At 36.6% G+C, this 21,000-nt stretch overlaps 1 protein-coding gene across 4 annotated transcripts in view; it reads right to left on the reverse strand.

The window, feature by feature from the left end:
- Lrba (LPS responsive beige-like anchor protein) overlaps positions 1-21,000 on the reverse strand; it is a 484,014-nt gene that overhangs the window by 261,292 nt on the left and 201,722 nt on the right. The window lies entirely within an intron of this gene.

The following is a 21,000-nucleotide window of genomic DNA, read 5'->3' on the forward strand; positions in this document are numbered from 1 at the left end:
ACGGGTTGTATTTTGAATCAGCGCGCCACTTCTTTTCTCCCAGTATGCACTGAGGTTACCACGTAACCAGGAAACCCATGTAAACAGTCAGGGAGAAGCTGCTGGCTCTTGATCAGATAGCACAAACTCCAGAAGCTGCAGTTTCTATGGACCTAGGTCTGGAGTTCTCTAGGCAGTAGAAACAGAGAAGGGACTCAGTCCTCTAAATCGTCAGTTCCGGGCTATGCTCTTATCCACCTCTCTGATCGTGGGCTAAAACCAGAGCAGCAGCTTGGGCAGGTAGTAATTCTATGTCCTTGGAGATCTGGGAATATCGTAGACAGAATGCCCTATGTCTGGACCCTAAGCATTGACCAAATGCCTGCCAATAATGATAATTGCAGGAAGAAAGATCGCTGCGCTTACCTAGGGGAGAGGAACAAGGCCTGACAGTGGGAAACTGTCTTCACGAAACAGGTCTGAATGGTGGGAATTAATTATCAAATATGTAACAGAAAGGGAAGTGAGCAACAGTGAAAAATATACAGCAAAGGACAACCACTTTATTCACAAAGCAATAATGTCAAAAAGCCTTGCTTATCGGTTTAGCCTTTACCAGATCCCTTGGTTCTGATAAGTCACTTGTGAAAAGATGACGGAGCATAGTGCTGTGGCTTGTAGCAGAATACCTTACTGAGACATAGTCCTTAGGTCACTTACGGTCAACACTAGAAAATGTTGGCAAAGCAAGGGCAAGGATCTTGGACCCCACTATTAAGATCCCTGATAATCAGGGTCAGCATATCATTCTCATCCTATTTCCAGTAATCTGACTTCCTTAACATACATTCCAGAAGATTGGTTGAGTGTTCGCTCTTCTGCTCTTCTGCCTCCTGGTACATTCTTTTCACTTACTAACGCCTTCCTTGTATGACCATGTACTCAGATAATCCTCATCCTTGAAACTCACCTATATCAAGGTTTCAATGATTACTCAATCTTAAGCAATCTGTTACCCTTGCTGAATTTTATAAACAACATCTCCGTATCTTTTGTATTTTATATTTGAGAATGCACTATATATTAGTCATACACAGTAAGTAAAGAATACCCAAATAAAGTAAAACTAAACCAAAAATTACTTTTAAATACACTCTTTAAAGATAAACAGTTCTAGTCAGCAAAGAGATACTATAAACTGTACAGACCACTCATGGTATGACAAAGACTGAAATTACCAGTCATGATGGTATTATTGACCATGATTGCAGCAAAAGACCAAGAAAAATAATCTACCTTACTTACAATAAATAAAACTAATCAATGGTATAATCCTTCCATAAGAATCATTGGAACTCTGGGGGAGAGCTAGAGAGAAAACATCATGTCTATTATTACTGTGACTAAACGGGATTAACTAATCCTCATGGGATAAAGTTATGAATTAAGTGATGCTCGCAACACTAAGAAAATTTGTGGGAAGAGAATGCAAATAGCACTCTAATTATCTAAAGCCTATTAACAAGCAATCCTTATTACTTGCAATTAAAATCCTCTTAAATTTTATGGTAAAAGTTCATTGAAACGTTGAAAATTATATGCTAATTACTGTACTGTAAAGCACATGTTTAGTGTATAGTTTTACCATGGGCTTAATAAATAAAAAATATCAAATCTTAGGTAATATACTGACTAAATATTTTACTTAATGGAAAATGTATGTGGTATAAAGGTACCATGGGATCCTGCTATAATTTCCCAGCAATGTAGGACTGTAATATCTCAGGAACTAAAGATTCTAAACAACCATACGTTTAATTCTTTGTTAAACCTAACTCCTTGGAAACCTAAATCAGGTTTATTTTAATCATGCCTCTACAATAGTATCAATGAAAAATCCAGAAATCAATAAATATTTGTAAAATAAAAAAATGAATGATTTTCCTACTGGCAGATTTTATTGGGGAAAATGCTACAGTGTAAAGTGAGAGCCAACACATATAAACACTAGGAAATAATGCAGCATCCAAGAGTGGTTCTTCAACTGAGGTACTCTTTACTACATGTCTACAAATTTTCATATTTATGTAAGTCAGGGAGAAATCCCTTAATACATCAAATAGGCTAAGCAGTACTCATTTTCGCTAATATGTTCATATTTCATATTCTACCTGTCTTTGTCTCGTCCTTCCTCTTTACACCTCCCCCATTCATGAACATAAGTAAACATACATAGGTACGTAAAATCAAATGGGATTCAAATGAGACCCATATAATGTAACTACTAAAAAATTTCTCCATTTTTCTCTATTACACAGGATTCCAATTATTTTTAATTTGATTTTTCTATAAAAATATTCCATTCTTACACTGTAAATTTTTACTTTCAGGATTCTATAAGTTATACTCTTGCAGTGACCCTTACCAATACAGCCAAAACATTACTGCTTCAACATATTATGAACATAAAAATATTAATGAAATGTTTTGCTGTCACGTCTTTTCTTTTTATCACCATTGGGATTTCATCCCAAATCAAAGGGTGTTTTACATTGTTAACCTTTCTAAATGTATAGCAATCACGTGTCAAACATTCAGCAGTCACGTATGATTACCATACATGATTGCACAGATACTGACACTTGATCAAACTGAGTCAAACAGGTAATGCTACATGTTTCTCTTTTTGTGCATATTGGGCGGTGGATAAGGTAGTGCTACACTCATCCTCAGTTTATTACCTGCTGGGCTAGCAAAATCTGACTATCATGCACAGTTTTCATTCTTACTGGTCTAATGCTGCTCTTTTACTACACTTAATAACTACAATTCTTCAATTACAAAAAAAACTTGCCTCAGATTTTTTGATTATCATTATGAATTTAAACAGAATTTACAGTGTTTCAAACTACTACAGTTACTCTTCGAGTTTGTCTTATCCCATCTGGGCGAGTAGAAGCCTCTTTAGTTTAGATCCTCACATCTCTTTTATCTGATTCCAGGACATTCTTCATGTAGGGGGATGGGGAGAACAGGGTTAGTGACTCACACTTGCCAGCAAGCACTAGGCTAGCACTCTACTACTAAGCCAGTCATTCCCAGCCCTCTACAACTGAGCTATAGGATTCTAGGACTCGTACATAGCACTAAACTTTCAGGTCTAACTGGTAAATCAAAGCTAACCTTGCCTAATTCAGGCATATAAAGGGAAGCAGATTAGAGTTCATTTACAAAGTAGTTTATGAAGATACTACCTTTTTCATATCAAATGTACATGAGGACCCTAAACAGACTTCTGCAATTATAAGGAACACTGCGATGACTGGTGCAAGGCAAATATCATTTTATTATTTTTGCAACTGAATCTTTAAAACAGACGCCTAGAATTGAAGCAGCTAGGTAAAAAAGTAAATGCATGTACATTTTTGGCAGACCTTGCTGAATTGCTGTCCACACAACTCTGCACTACCTCTAGCAAAATCTGCCTTTCTTCTTCACAAGGACAAGCATTCAGCAGAAATGACCCAGAAACTCCTAAGTGACCCTGAGAATTTACCCTCAAGATACACAACTGGTCAGAATGCCTATTTTGGTGTTTAACACTATTGCCAAGAACAATGTGACCTACCTAGTCCACTCCAGACAGAACCAATTAGCAAAGCTAGTGACAAACATCATTTGGACTGTTTTTCTCTAGTGGTGAGGTTTTCATATAATTTAAATTCTATTCAATAAAAATCTCAACATTTCAATAGTTTCCAAATAGTGTTTGGTGTTGCTTGGTCTGGGTTTTGCTTCTCGACAGGGGCTGGAATAGTTCACTAGGAGCATTCTTGCCTAGCATATGCAAGGCCTGCTGGGTTGAATCCCTGGGTGGAGCATGGGGAGGAGCCCACAAAGAAATAGCTTCTTTCCAAAGGTTCCAGGATGATTTGTACCAAATATCATCCCTCAAGCGTCTACTCACATTCTCTCCATTTTCCAAATCTGAACTAGCTTATAGAATTCTCATAGTGAAGAGATAAAATTAAAGGATAAGGTAAAGCTAGTAAGATTCTGTGAAACTGGTTTGAACAACTGTGTATAAATCTTCTGCTTCTATTTTCAATATCTGCCATTTGTGGTCTATATTGCAAACTGTAAGTATAGCTATTATTGCTGCTGATATCCACTGCTTGCCCAATATCTCTTTGGCTTGCTGGCTGGCTGGCTGGCTGGCTGGCTGGCTTGCTTGCTTTCTGTTTTTCTTTTTTACATATTTCCTCCTGGTACTATTGTCATTGTAATTATTTTTAATTTTTTTTCAGACTTGATGGAGGATGATCATCTTTCTATCTGTTGCTTTTATTGGTTAACTAATAAAGAAACTGCTTGGCCTCTGATAGGGTAAAATTAAGATAGGCGGAGTAAACAGAACAGAATGCTGGGAGAAAGAAGCCGAGTCAATGAGTTGCCATGATTCTCCCACTCCAGACAGACGCACGTTAAGATCTTTCCTGGTAAGCCAGCTCGCGGTGCTACACAGAATATTAAAATGGGTTAGATCAATATGTAAGAGCTAGCCAATAAGAGGCTAGAGCTAATGGGCCAAGCAATGTTTAAAAGAATACAGTTTCTGTGTAATTATTCCGGGTAAAGCTAACCGGGTGGTGGGACGCAGCCCCGCCGCTCCCACTTCAACACAGACTAAATATTATAAAACAAGAAAGTAAAAACAACCTGACTCTTGCCTAGCAGATACTTTCATAAGGCATTAAAACTATCTTCTTTGACTGCCAAACCACTACTCAGAATAAAAGTCAAAACACTAAACACCTAACACCAGCCTAAAAATCAGGTAGACTGTAGCACAATTAATAAAAATCCAGAGACAGAAATTTGTCTGAAGGTGAGAAAAACCTCTACCTCAGTCTAAAATGATGAGCCTGGAGTCTCAGAATGAGACTGTGTGAGAACTGTTTTCACCCATCTTATATTCCTCTCTAGTGCTGAGATTAAAGGCGTACACCACTACTACCTGGTTTCGATGGTAAACTATTGTGTCTACTGGGATTAACGGTACGTGCCACCACTGCCTGTCAGTGTTCATAGAGTACTATGAACTTCAGGCAGCTTTATTCACTAAAATACAAATGAAATGTCACTATAGTAGGCTACCTTCACTCTGCCATCTCCTGTCCTCCATTTTCAGTTCCCCAGTTTTATCCCTAGCCTTGGAGCAGAGCACCTACTAGGGTCTCTCCTTCTCTGTCCCATTCCCAGGGAGCTCCACGTGACTTCCTATTCATCCTTCCTCCCTCTCCACATCCTTCTGTGTCAGCCAACAAAGGTAAAGAGGAACATCTTTACCTGGGAACCTACTAGCCAAAAGACTGGGGAATCAGACAGGCATTTTCCCACTCTCCTTTCAAGTCCTCATTTCCAATTCCCCAGTCTCATTCCCAGCCCTGAATCCCCTTAGGTTGATCAGTATATACTACAAACCTGTATTGAAGCGTCACACTTTACAAACAAATACTACATATATAAAGTTATTACTTGTCAATTGAAGTATTTTCTAAAGTTTTAGAAGACAGAAATACTAATTACCCTGATTTGATCATCAGGTCTATACACAGGTATTAAGGTATCATATGATTTACCATAAACATGTACAATTGAAACTATCATTAAAATTTTCACTAACGTGATAAAAACAGATACAAGCCAAAGGTTAATATATTAGCCAAAAGCAGAGACGCAATCATTAAAAATTGTAGATGTTTCTGTATCATATAAGAAAATATAACAATTTAGTAATGATTTCTATGTATTATACTTTTTGTAGTATATATAATTAATTAATTACATGTAGAAGTCTTAAACATTGTGTTTATATATAAAATTAAAAACCATCAAAAATACCTCAGAGTATAGGAAAAAGTTAATCTCTCAATGAACATGGATTAAAGATGAAAATCGTTAGGCTTATATCATCTCTGATATGTTAGTCTATCTAATATGCTGTTTATAAGAGATATGTTAGTCTATCTAATATGCTGTTTATAAGAAAAGTTAAAGAGTTCATTCATGAACCCATTGTTAAATTGTCTCTGAAAGCTAAGGTTATTTTTGGTTGTGAGCCTAGCCTTTAACGGCTGAGCCATCTCTCCAGCCCAGCTAAGGTTATTTTTAACATATTTAAAGAAAATAAACATTGCAAGTAACAAATCAAGGCAACATATCTATATATGTCATTTCCCTAAAATATTAAAAATTCATATACTGACATTAATAGAAATAATAAACAACATGAGCATCTGCCAGACACTGAGTATTTTACATACATGTAACAGTTTGCTTATTTAAAAGTTATTCTCTTCATAATTGTAATGTGTTTTGCTCTTACATCTAATGTTTTATGTGCCATTATTTTGCTTTTACTGCAAAAGAAAGATCTGGCTCCCAAAGATAAAGGAGATTTTTGGTAAATGGTGAAGGTAAAGAAATAAATGACCCACTTGGCTAGTGTGTAATTACACTGCCTGAGATTGTAACAATCTATCACAACAAGGAGGATGACACCATGCTAAGGGGTGAGTCAAAGGAGATAGCCTTTGACTAACTACGAGACCCTGGCAATCGATACACTGCAGATATTGTGCTCTCAAAAACAATTGAATTCTAAAAAAAGTTTGAAAATAGATTCCCTTCTTTTCTGATACTGATCAGAGACCCATCTTGACCTTATTCTAGAAGAGCAATACTTTCTAAAATAGGCATATGAAGCACATAAATCCTTTCCATCTCTGATTTCTTCTTTGAAATGGATACTTAAAACACTCCTATTAGAAGGACAGCCTACAAGCAAAAACTTGCTGAAATCCTTGCAATATTTTAATTTAAAAAATCCTCCCAATTAGTAGGTAAACAATCACCATAACATTTCACAAAAGACACTATTTCAAAGACTGAAAATCCGAAAAAGCTAGCAGAAAACGGGATTTTACAAATAAAGATTGCAGTGTGTATCTCAAATTAGACATGTAACAAGTGATTTCACTATGTAAAAGTCAAGCAAAAGAAAAGAGCCCTAAAAAATAAAAAGAAGTAGCTATTCGTCCATAAAATATTTTGCACAGTGACTTGACAGAACAACCCCATTACATCTGTCCTCATGTTGTCTATCGTATGGTATTTTAAGTCCCTGAATTCACGCTGACTTTTATTATCAAACAGTTGTAATAAAATTCATCAAGTTTTATCAAAACTTACAGTTCTTCCCTTTTGTCTTCCAGTTATAAAAAAAATTCTGAATGTTTGTAAAAAGAACAAAAAGTAGCTGCAACTTATAAACAAATAAAAAATAGCCTAAAATATACTTTAAAATCTTTTTAAAAAGTACAAAAGGGTAACTCAGCAAAGAGCAAACTAACCTTAATTTCAGTATTCATCTTTTTATAGAAGCAAAAAGTATAGCAAATTAAAATGATGCATGAAAAACTATTATTATAATTTAACTTTTCAGGAGCTCAGAATTTTGCACCTGTTGGAGAGGTGAAAATAAACACGAAAGTACTGGTTCAATAAAAGCCAAGTGCCATTCACAAACATGTCCTTATAAAAGGGAGCAGTGCATAAAACCAAGAATATTACCTCAATTTCAGGGTACTGTAGTCTCTTCCCTAAAAAGATAATCTTGTGGTGGGGAATGAAAACAGGGCACAGAATAAACAATAGTAAACAAAACAAGTAAAAGTCTAGAGATGGAGCGCAGGTCACAAGACGAGTGTGTGCATGCCTGCATGTGAGCTTCTGTATTCAACCACAGAGACGTAGGTGAAAATCACTGTTATTTAGTGTACTCTGCTGACAACAGGGAAGGAAGCTTCAAAGACAAAGGTAGAAGGAAGTGGGCTACAGAGATGACTCACTAAGTAAAATGCTTGCTAAGCAAACATTAGGAACCCAAGTTTGATACCCAAACCCACATAAAAAGCTGATGAAGCCAGTGTGTGCCTTTGACCCCAGTGCTGAGAAGGCAGAAACAAAAGGCTATCAAGGCTTGCTGGCCACACGGCACAGCCAAAGAGCAAGCACCAAGTTCAATAAAAATGCTTCTCCAAAATTAAAAAAAAAAAAATTAAAAGTTGTAAGCACTTAAGGAAAACATGTAATATCTACTCTAGATTCTACATATACAAACATGCAAATACATGCATGGAAATGCAAGAGAAACAAAGCATATTAAGAAACATAAATGCTACTCATAAAACGATGATTACTCCACTCCAAAATTTCAGAGGATAAAGAGGGTTGGAGCAGGGAAAGCCCTCACAAACTTTAAAAACTATCAAATAAATAAGTTTAACACATTACTCATTTTAAAAAACATTTGAAAATGTTATTTAAATATTCATTTAAAAAATAAAGTTTGAATAAAGTTATTTAATTGTTCGTATTTGTACCTAGATATATTTAAGGAAATGTAACCTAACTAAAATTAAGTTTAGAAAAATTAATAGAAACCATGATTGTCTACAGAAGAGAAACTTTTAGAAAAGAAATGGATATAGGACGTGCAATTTTAGTTTCTAGAGGAAAATTGAGGGAGTCGTGTCTCTATGAAAGCCAGTAAATTTAACAGCAGACTCAATATGCAGGACAAGCCCATCAACAGTGGCACTGAATGGGCACTGCCTCCTTAATCATTTTGATCTGCCAAAGCATGGCTGTTCAACAAATTTCATGTAAAGGCAATACAAATATTTTGAAAACAATGAATCTCAGTCCTGGGTAGAGAGTTCATTTCTGCATTCCAAAGCAAATTTAGGACACATCCCATCCTTCTAGGAAACAAAATAAAAATACAAAGAAGAAAAAATGTAAAATCCCAAGAGAAAATATTCATAGAAGCTGCCACATCTGCTCTTTCCTTCACTGGTGTCACATAAAAGACTCAGTAACATATGCCAAGTAATGGTTCAGGGACTAGAAATACAGAAAGAAGTTATAGTCATGTGTTCTATAATGCCTTAAAGTATGCGAGAAAAAAAGTATGTGCCAAATGCCTGTTGTGGTTAAAGATGCACAGAGAGCTGAATGCAAAGCTGGTCGATTAGGAGACTGACTCAACGAGCAGGGTTTTCCACAGTTTCTAACCAGGGCACTGCTAAGGCAAGATTCTTTGGCGATGCTGATCGTGAGGAAAAGAATGTGGTAGGCAACCTACACATGTACAGTTCCAAAAGGTTTTCAGCAATCATGGACTGTAATCAAAGCTATTTGCTATGCTAGGCTATCTTCGTAGATTATATAGAATGAAAAGCTGTCCTGATCTCAGAGTTTTCTTTGCAATAACTTTCCAATGAAGGCTTGATTAAAATATGCCCTAAAGCACAGCAGTAGCCTGCTACTACTTCCTTTCTCTAATTTCTGCAACAGTAGCTGTTACAGAATTCTCTCTAGTACATGACACACAAAAATTCCACCTACGTCTTCTACAGAACTCTCTCTAGTATATGACACACAAAGATTCCACCTACATCTTCAGTCCAACAATTGTGGACTATAATATGTAACATATAAAACAGTAATTAAAATTACTACTTAAGGGAAAAGAAACAGGGGCAATATATAATATTTCCAAATAGCAAAAATTACTAATTAAAATAGTTTATTTTCAAAACTTAATAATTGTATAACACCAGAACCTAGCAATCATGCTCTATGCCAAAGTCATCAATAAGACAGTGTTCTAATCATGAATAAATGGTTACTTTTAGAAGTAATAAGAACTGTTAATTATTTTATAAATACATTTTTTCAATTAAATTTTTTCATTTGCTTTACATATAGACCAGTTTCTCCTCCCTCCTCACCTCCCATTTTCTCCGTCCACCTCCCATCTACTCCTTCTCCATCTCTATTCAGAAAGGGGCAGGCCTTCCATGGGAGTCAACAAAGCATAGCACATCAAGTTGAGGGAGGACCAAGCTCTGCCCCTGCATCAAGGCTGGGTGAGGCATCCTAGCATGGGGAATAGGTTCACAAAATTTGTAAATATATTTAAAACTATACATTGTGTTTCTTATGTTGATTGTTTAAAAACATAGTATAGCTGGGCAGTAGTGGCACACGCCTTTAATCCCAACACTCGGGAGGCAGAGGCAGATGGATCTCTGTGAGTTCGAGGCCAGCCTGGTCTACAAGAGCTAAGCCCAGGACAGGCTCCAAAGCTACAGAGAAACCCTGTCTCGAAAAGTCAAAAATCAAAAAACAAACAAAAACCATAGTGTTATGAGCTTTAACAAATGTATATGGCTGTATCAGAATCCTTCTTAGTGTCTTCCATTCAGGGCTTCGTGGGGGATTCAAAAACAGCCATCCTTGGGGCTACAATTTCTTACAGCAGCAGTATTACAAGTCAAGATGAACAAAAGGTAAGACACAGGAGGCAAAGCAGAGAGAAATCAGGCATAAGAATTCAGAGTCCTTCCAATGCAGGAACACAGGATATACTTAAATCTTTCAGCAGTAAGTTGGGATAACGTGTGAAATGTTTCTCTAGGGAAGCTCATTAGAGACTCAGCTACCACAGCTTCCATTTGGAAGTGGTAGCTTAGGCATCCTCAGCCTAGCACAAGCCATAATTACTGACGCCTAGAAAATAAACTGATGTTTCCAATTAACTACGTTGTACAATGAATGTAGGGAGGTACAGTGAGAGATACATTAATTATGGAATTTATGTCAGGGAAAAGAACTGTATACCATTCCAGTTTCAAGATGTCAGTCATGATTTTACCATGTAATCATCCCTTTCTAAGAATAAGAAATGTGTTAACTAGTCTTCCCTGCGTAGATGTGGGACTACAGGATGACTGACACAGAATTTGATCACACCAATGAGAGAAGAAAGTTCTTGTACCCTACGGTTGGCAACTTTTTAACCACTGATATGAATACTTTTTCCCCCTTCTTTCTCTTCCTTCTTTTATTGACCCCCCCACTTCTCTTTTCTCCTTTCATTCTTTTGAGACAATATCTCACTCTGTAGCACATGTTGCCCTCAAATGATATGGGATTTTCTTCTGTATATGTGTTGCTTTTATTGGTTAATGAACAAAGCTGTTTCAGTCAATGGCTTACCAGAATATAGCCAGGCAGAAAATCTGAACAGAGATATAGAGAGAGTAGGCAGAGTCAGGAGATGCCATGTAGCAGCTGAAGGAGAAGAAACCTTATGGCAATACACAGATAAATAGAAATGTTTGCATTTGAGATGTAAGAGTTAACTAGAAATATGCCTGAGTCATTGGATGAACAGTTTCTGTGTGATTTTTCAGGTCTGGATGGCTGGGAAATAAACGAGAGTCTCGGTTTACACTCACACTTGTGATGATCACCCTGACTCAGTCACCTGGAATGCTGGGATTATAGGTATGCACCACCACACCTAGTTACTGATTTCTATCGCTAAGTTTGCCCAAACCAGAGATTCGTATAAATGTAATCATACATTACACAGAATTCTTTATCTCTGTGCCATATACTCACCATTGATCTCAACCTGCAAAAATACTCAGATTTTTTTCTGCTGTGAACTATATTTCTGTCTCAGAAATGCCAACATTTAATAGTAGAACTGTTGGATTGCACAGTAACTTTATAAGAAACTGCCATGCAGATTTTCAAAGTGGTGATTCTGCTATTCATTCCTACCAGCAAATGTGTGAAAGTTCAATAGTATAGTTGGAAATAGAAGTACTGAGTATTTGCCTCATGATTTTGTGGAGGCAACTAGAGATAAAATATAATAAAACTGGGTGGTTTATCACATTACATATATATGTATATATATATATACACTATATATATATATATGCACAAGTACACATATCTACTCACATATGTGAGTAGATCCCTCAGTAGTGTGACATAGGACTTATTTAGCACTATATTATTATCAGATCAGACATGCCTTATAACCCATAACTTCTGCTAAAATAATTAAGTGGAGAATTAACAATTTAGTCAAGTGGGTAAAATTGTGATACACTCCAGAAATAAAAAAAATAAAATAAAATAAAATCACTAGTGCAATGATCCCTAGTTAAAAAAAAAATGAAACAAACATTTACAAGACACTTAAAACTACAAAAGGAAGAAGGACCTGAATGACAGAAAACAAGGTATGTCTTGTAATTCCCTCAGCTCACTGCCTGTACAATTTCTAGCCCACAATATGGAGAAAGAAACCAGCAAATGCCAGCACCTTTAGGCTCGAAGGGATGGATAAAGATGGTAAGCAAGAGAAGATGGCAAATCACCAAAAAGAAGAAAGCCCCATAAAGGATACCAGAGACTAGAAGGAAGTATTTCCAGATTACTAATCATTGAGCATCTGTAGGAAACTACTCAAGGTCAGAGGGAGAACTGCAATAATTCAACGCCTCTCTCTTAATAATTGATCAGAGAGGAAGACAGAAAGCCAAAGAGACTTGAACACCATCTTCCAGATGAACCTAAGTGTACCTCTTATGGACATCACAAAACACTAGAGAAACATGAGCAGAATAAAAGCTTTTTTTAGATAAAATTAGAATAGTTACTAAGATAGACTGCATTTGAGGTCATCAAATAAAATTTAACATGTTAAAAGATATTAATAATCATAAAGTATGTTTTCAACATGAAAGTAAATGACAAACCACTAATCCAACATTCTTTAGAGAATCTACAAATACTTGTAAGCTATTTCAAATAACCTTTGATCAAAGAACAAAAAGGGAAATTATTTTGAACTGAATGAAAATGAAAATACAGGGGAGGACTGAAAAGATAGATAACTCACTGGTTAAGAAGCTACTCTTCCAGAGGACCTGGTTCAATTCCCAGCACCCACATGGCAGCTCGCAACTGTCTGTAACTCCATTTCAAAGAATCTGGCACCCTCACACAGACAAAGCACCAAAGCACATTAAATAAAAATAAATACATCTTCTAAAAACATAGTAATATTAAAAAAAGAAAATACAGGCTAGATATATTTGCCCAATGCTGTATGTAATCCTAGCCCTTGGGTGGTTGTGGTAGAAATATTGTGAGTTCAAGACAAGCTCTGGCTACATAGTGAGACCCTATTTTTAAAAAAAAGGAAAAATAAAAATGAAAAAAGAAGGGGATATAAGAAGAGAAGGAAGAAGAATGTGGAGGAAAAATGGAAGAAGAGTAAAACCAATTAGAATATGTGGAATACTGGTAAACCTATACTTTAGGGCTAAATTCATAGGACTAACCCACTACACAATTTACAAATATTAAAAGTGTAAGAAAAAATGACTACCGACAACTTGAGCCTACTAAATTGGGCAATTATGAAGATAAGCAGAAGAATATCATATTAAAACTTTTAGTTTTATTTATCATATTTTATTTTATATATAGGTATATTTTATCTGTAAATATGTATGTACAACAAATATGTGCCCAGTGTATGCAGTTTTCAAAAAAGGAAGTCAGATCTCCCAGAACCAGAGTAACAGACAGTGATAGATAGTTTTGGGCCACCATGTGGGTGTTGGCAGATCCTAGGCAAGACCAACCAAAGCTCTTAACCACTGAGCAAAACTCTCCAGTCCCAGTAGAATAATATATATTTTTAAAACTAAATTTGAAATTTAAAATTCAACTTAAGACAGGACAAGGGAGATAGTTCAATTAATAAGATATTTGTGACTTAAGATTGAGAAAATCCCTAGAACATACTTTTTTAAAAGCAATCTGGGAGTAGCAGCACACACTTGTAATCTCAGCACTGGGGTGGCTCACAGGCTAGGCTAATTATTGTGGTCCAGGGCAATGAAAGAGCTTATTTCAAAAATAAGAGCTCCTGAGAAACAACACACCCAAGGTTGTATTCTGTCTTCCAAATGCACGCACACATATGGACATACATCAGTACCCACAAATACATGCATGTGGACATGCTCTTCATGTGCACACAAATATACACACAGCCCACACATACATAAAACTCATTCGTAGAAGAAACCTGAAGGTCCACATGGCTGAGTTACTTCATTATAAAACCAAAAGAGAAAATATCACCATCACACCAATTATATTTTAATGAGGGGGAATAAGCCCATTACACTAGGTTAAAATTATCGTAATACCAAAACATGATAGAAGATCTATGAAAAAAGCTGTAAATGAATACCCTATAATGCTACCTGCAGAATTACTTAACCAATACAATTCTATATACAAGGATAACAACCACATCAAAAACATTACATCCCTGGAATATAAGATTGACAGGACCCCTGAAATACAAGATTCCATTTCCATAAAATCAGCTACATTCACCAAAAGGAAAATTTTTTAAAATATACACAGGAAAATCATCCTAGAGAAAGTATACAGTAAATGCACTGAGAATAAACCATATTAAAAAGTAGAGAAAATTACAGGTATTTCTTTTCCATGGTAGTCTCACTATAATCCCTATAAACCACAACAATGACAAGAACCCCAAGATATCAAGAAGGGTGCAATAGTGGCACTTATATCCTGGGGGTAACCAAGAAAGGCCCAACTAAACTAAAGACCCTTCAATAGGAGTTAATCATACGTGAAGTACTATAAATCTAGCCTACAACCCATGGCTGATGAGGCCATGGAACCTACAGGAGATTTTACTACAGTCGTTCTTCAAACCAATATAATTTCAAGCTTCATATAAATATTTATCTGAAACCCACAGATAAATGTAGCTCTCTCACCTCACCAAAGAAACTTCTCTTTAGAACAGACACAGATCATTACAGAAAGATATAACTGGTCAAACACAGAGAGCAATTGATGGAGAGGTATCCAGCACTAAGCCCTATGCCTAAAGAGAACATCACAGAAGACAAGGCAGAAAAGAATGTAAGAATCAGAGTATCAGGATGCCTAATATGAAACTGTACACATTAGTATCAACAATATGGTAGCCCATACAAGGCCTGAGGAACTACAGTACCAATTGGTATGCCAGTGTGAATGGGTAAATTTCTCCTATATGAAAAGCTATAGGTAAAAATTAATGGCTGCTTAAAGAAGGGGAATCAGTTCCTCTCAGTTCAGGAACTGATGAGACCCATGATAGAATCCCAAGAGGTGAGCCATAAGCACATATTCATAAGAAACACTCAATGAACCCAGCCGGCTGTGTTTAAAATTTATAAATATGAATGAGAGTGCATGGGAGGAACTGGAAGGAGTAAGGAGGGGAGGGAAATGATATAAATGAAGTATTCGTATGAAATTTTCTAGCCCTCACAGGACTAGAAGATGCTATGCAAGTTTCCAAAGGAAAGAAACAGGCCATGAATCTGAAGGAGAAAGGAGAAGGGTATATGGGACGGTTTGGAGGAAGGAAAGGAAGAGGTGAAATGTAATTACAATCTCAAAAATAAACAACAACAAAAACATGTTTTAATCAACCTGTTATATGATCCAGCTATTCTATAACTGTGAACTTACTAGAAACAAGGAATATATTTACACAAAGACAGCAACATAAAATTTCAGTCACCTGTATTTATAAAATCAAAACACTGGAAATAGTGAGTCATCATTAATTAAAAGAAAAGTACAAATTCTAACATACTCACATGATAGAATACTATTTAAGAATAAAAAAAACCCGACTCTCTGAACATGGCGGACAATGAAGGATGATGAGAAGCTAAGGACAATGGCACTAGGTTTCGTTCCTAATACATGAACTGGCTTTGTGGGAGCCTAGCCTGTTTGGATGCTCACCTTCCTGGACCTAGATAGAAGTGGGAGGACCTTGGACTTCCCGCAGGGCAGGGAATTTGGACTACTCTTCAGTACCTAGAGGGAGGGGGAATGGAGTGGGGGGAGGGGGAGAGAAGTGGGGAGAGGGGGAGGGGAGTGGGGGAGGGGCGATGTGTGGGAGGAGGGGGAGAGAAATCAGAAACGGGGAGGAGGCGGAAATTTTAAGTAAAAAAGAATAAAATAAAGAAAATTTAAAAAAAGAATAAAAAAAATGAACTGTCAATCTGTGGAACAACATAGATGGACTTCAACATAACCGTGCTGTGAAAGAAGTCAAAAAAAGAAAACCAGAGTACATACTGGGTAAATCCATTTATAGGAAATTCTAGAAAATGTAAGTTAATCTACAATGACAAGAGATCAATAGTTTCCTGGGGGTTAGGCAGATGGGAGAAATCACAAAAGGGCAGGAAGAAACCTTTAGATTGTGGTGATGGTTTCATGGTTCAGATGTGTATAAAGTTATCAAACAGTACTCTTTAATACATAAATTTCATTTCATATAGAGGATATCTCCATAAAACAGCAAATTTCATTATAATATATTCGTTATATTTTATAATGTATTCACTATAATATATTCATTCTATTTGAGGGATGGAGGTAGCTTTTGGTTTGGGGACAAGGTTTCATTACGCAACTCCTGGATCTTGTTGTGCAGCTCAGTCTACACTTGATCATTCACAATCCTTTTGCATCCATCTCCCAAGCACTAGAATAACAGATCTATACCACTGTGACTGGCTTTATTCTACATGTTGTATTAATGTAATTTAACGCCTTTCTCTGTGCCCAGCACTAAACAAGCAATGTAATCCTTGACATTTGACATTTAACTCAGTGAAATACTCTACCTCTGTTTTACTGGTGAAAGGAATTGTATCAGAAGCCAAGGGGGCTGAATAGACTAAATAGGACTTAAAAATAACTAAGAACTAAGTACTCTGTCAGTAACACACGCAGTGTCAAGATTCAAGCCTAGGTATGTTTGACTTAAAAGCCTTTATCAAAAGTCTTATCACAAAGCTATAATATACTAGTATTTTAAAATTGAAGGAATGGTCTCCAGCAGGAAAATGCAAGAAGGTATTCAGTGTGTGTGATTAATAAAGGATCATAAACTAAGGCATTCTCCTGGACTGTCACGGCTGGGCTTATAAAAGGGAAGAAGGGAGGATGCAGAGGAGACCAGTGGTGTGATTAGGAAGCAGAGGAAAAGGAGATGGACACTAGAAGCAATGATGAAGGGTTCTGATAACACTATGATACTGGTTTTGAAGAGAAGGAAGAGGCCATAACCAAAGAATACAGGCTGCCCTTACATCTTCTCTTCTAGCAGAATCTCTACACAACACTACAATTACCAGAATATTTGTTCATAAGGGTACAGTTGTTCTGAATAGGATGACTACCCTTATAAAAGACACCAGTGAACTCTTTCCATCTCAGAAATACAAACATGTTGGTACTCAACTTTAAAGCCTGCAGAACTGTATAAATGAATTGTTATTTAAGTCGCCCAACCTACAAAAATCTGTTTTAATGGTTTAGACACATTAAGATGGTCCTTCAGAAGGAACACAGCCCTGATGACCCATTTCAGAATTCTTAATCTCTAAAACAAGTGTGTTGTTCAAAGGAGAAACTATGTCAGGTTCTACATAGCAGCTAATGCATCGTGAAGGTAAGCCTAAAGAATCTTAAAGCACAAATCTAGGTACCAGAGGAAAAATTAAAATATATGCTGGGAATCTGTTCCTGTGAGTTTTAATGAAGACATCAAGCACCAGGACCATAGGGCTTCTTTTGTAAACGTTTAAAGAAAACACAAATAACTCTTGAGTACCTAATACTCTAGGCCTGTTCTAAAATAGCATGGTAGTTCTGCAATGAGATAGGAATGTCTGAAACCTCACAGTGGGTGTAGAAATGCTTTCTTTCTTTTTTTTTTTTTTGGTTTCTGAATGACTGGTTTAAATGGTGATACGATTGATTCATTGAAAAAAGTAAAACTATAAATAGTCTTGTATTTTACACTTCAAAATGATGGTTTTTAAACAGCAAAAATATCCAGTTCCATCAATTCTACATATGAACTACTAAAACAGCCTCTTTCAACCCAAATTACGTGAAGAGGAAATAAATTTACCTCAATGAACCCTACCAGATGAGTGAATAAGCACATGTTTAGATATAATAATGTTCATGGTGTTCAAGGCAAAGAAGTTTTGTTTTTTTTCAACCTCAGGCTTCAAAGAACCTAGGCAGTTGCCTATAAAATAATCTTTTTAAATTAACTTACTTTTAACAAATGACACATAAATCTTGACTGACTTAACTAGAATTCTATTTTATTTGTGAATGTGATTATTAAAAGTTTTCCATAAAAGACCTTAATGATTGCATTAAAATTAGTGTTTACTAACATATGAAATGACTTAAATGAGGTTAACTGGCATTGGCTCTCCTGGAATGTCTTACAGTGTCACTTCCAAGTTTCCTTTTTAGTTCTTCGAATTATTTATCCCCACTGTATGAATTTCTTTTGCTTTAATTTTGGAAAATTTAAAAACAAAATTCATTGAGTGCCAATAACCAGACAGTGCAGGGCCTGCAGGGGCTATCGGGACACTGCAACATCAGACAGAGCTCAGCAGGCGTGGTGGTGCTGGGATGGGGAGGTATCATGAAGTGTGGAGACTTCACAGCACTAATGTGAGGCTCTGGAACCCTAGAATCCTAGTCTTACTCCTACAGTGAGAAAAAGAGAGACCCTCAAACTTGCCATTTAACTCTAAACTAAATGCAACTGCACTACGATACAGAGTGTTTACATGAATAACTCAAAATACTTGATTCTCAAAAAATACTTGTAATTTTTTTTAAAAAATGTAATTTTTTGCAAAGTTCAAGAGTTCATTTGATATAAAGCAAATGGGGCTGTATGTACCAACGGCTGGCGACTTCAGGTCAGGGTTGGTGCGGGGTCACTGGAACACCGCTTTAACCTTGAGTTTTCAAAACAGAAACAGAAAAACTGCTTAAGGCACATCTATTTACATAAATTTTATGTCACCAGGTATCCCTGATTTTAGATCGAAAAGATGCCCTGTCTCATTGGTTAAAAGCCTTTCCCCATGATGAGGTATTCGACAAAGCCCGGGTACAAACTAAAGAAGGAAACCAGAATCGGCATTGAGGGCACACAACACCCGCCGCTACGTCACCGTTGGTGCTGCAGTCTTGCAGCAAACGTGTTTCTATTGGTCCAACACAAAACCCAGCTTATCTACCAATTCCCGCCTTTTCTGAGCTGCCATTAGAGGAAAAATCTATTCTGGCTTCGAGGCAGAAAACATACTTTCTCAGCTGAATGTCTTAAAGTTGTCTGATATGATTTTCTCATGGATTATTAAAGTGAACTACATTTTAGAAATAAAAGTACACGGTGTTGATTCCTGTTTAAATCTAATATAAATGACAAGGCGATTAATCAGAATTCTGGCTGAACAGTTTAGATTTAGGTAAATAATATTAAGATGGGGAGAAAACAAACTTCATTTGAAATGAGAGTCAGAACCACAAAAACCTATATAATCACTTGAGCTTAAACAATCCCCCTGCTTCACAGGCTCAGGCCCCACACCCAGCTGGCTCCTAGCATCCTCTAATAACTTAAAAGAAATCACAGAAATCAGTGAGCTAGAAATCACCCATTCCCCCTGGTTTTGGAAACATGTATATATGGTTATAAGCAAAAACAAAGACATATTTTAAACCCCCTGAGACAACACAGAGGCATCACCCCACAGAGTTACAGCAGGAAGGAGATTATTTACAAGGAAAACTTAAGAGTAAAACCGAATGTCCATTCCAAAAAACTGTACAAGGTAAACCATGTCTTCGTGACTGGTTGCTGCTACAAACTTATTCATGTCAAGAAAATTATCATGTTTAAAATTCTCAAAAGAATTTTGGCACAAATCAAATTTCCTTTGGATCAAGTACCTGGTTTCACTGATTAGTTGGGGAGGCTGATTGGACATTGGCCTCTTTCCCAATCATCTGAGTCCCCTCTGTCCATAGAATCTTGCCCAGCCTCCAGCCTCCCTCATACTGACTCTAGAACACGGAATATGTCATCCTCTCTTGTAACTGTATTGTACACAATTCATGCAGCTTCTCTGACACGGACTTAAAAGTCATCACCCCAAAGAGGACCCCAAATGAGACAAAGGAAACAGATGAGGGTAACACTGTGCATCTTATTCTCCCCAGGACTCCTGACAGCAGTTAGTGTTCTAAGGTCTCCAGAGCTTTATGCCTCAGATGCTCATGCAAACACTGGACGGCAAAGGGGTTAACATTTATGTCAAACTTATTGGCGAAGAAGCGGTGTTTGAGAAGCATCCAGCTCAAGTCACCAGCTCCAAAAATGCACATGGAGCGCACATGGACTCCACTGCACAGTGGGTAAGGAGCCAGGCTTCAAACCAACTACTTAAATCTTCAGACTTCTGATCTTGGTCAAATGACAGTGCTTGACATTTGCAAGAGAGAGTCAGTGGGTATTATCTCTTGCATCAATCTCTTTCCACAGATACTATCTGCAAAGTACTTCTCACAGTGCCTATCTAAAACTCAGTCACTCAGTAAACATCAGCTATTATTCACACATTATCATCACCAATTTAAACAACATGTGTAGTTATATATGAAGACATGGATATTTTTATAATTGCTGATTAATTTGTAGAAAAACAAACCTTGAGATGCAAAAGGCCTCAGTTATTCAAGAACGTGCCTTACAGCAACACCCTCTACATTTGCAGTCTTTGTTAGCAGTTCCGTTAAATTTCAGTGCTAAGTAGTGTTATCACCTCCTTACTCCTGATCCAACTGGGATAAATAAATGGAGGTGGAATTAAGATCTTGTTATTTTATAAGTCATTCATCATAAGTGTAGGGTCCAGGAAGAAAAATATAGGCACCATACAGAGCAGTGCATTTTCCATAAAATCGCTTACCTTTCCCTAGAGAAAGACCAAAAATTTTTTTCAAAAAGAAAAATATAACCCAAAATATTTCCTTATTTTTGTGATTTTTTTCCAAGATAGAAATTGTACTTGGGACTTTTAAGGCCTTTGTAATTATCTGCTTATTATTTCTCTTTTCTCTACTAGAAAG

The sequence above is a fragment of the Chionomys nivalis genome, chromosome 24 (genome assembly GCF_950005125.1).
Source record: "Chionomys nivalis chromosome 24, mChiNiv1.1, whole genome shotgun sequence".
Taxonomy (NCBI): Eukaryota; Metazoa; Chordata; class Mammalia; order Rodentia; family Cricetidae; genus Chionomys; species Chionomys nivalis.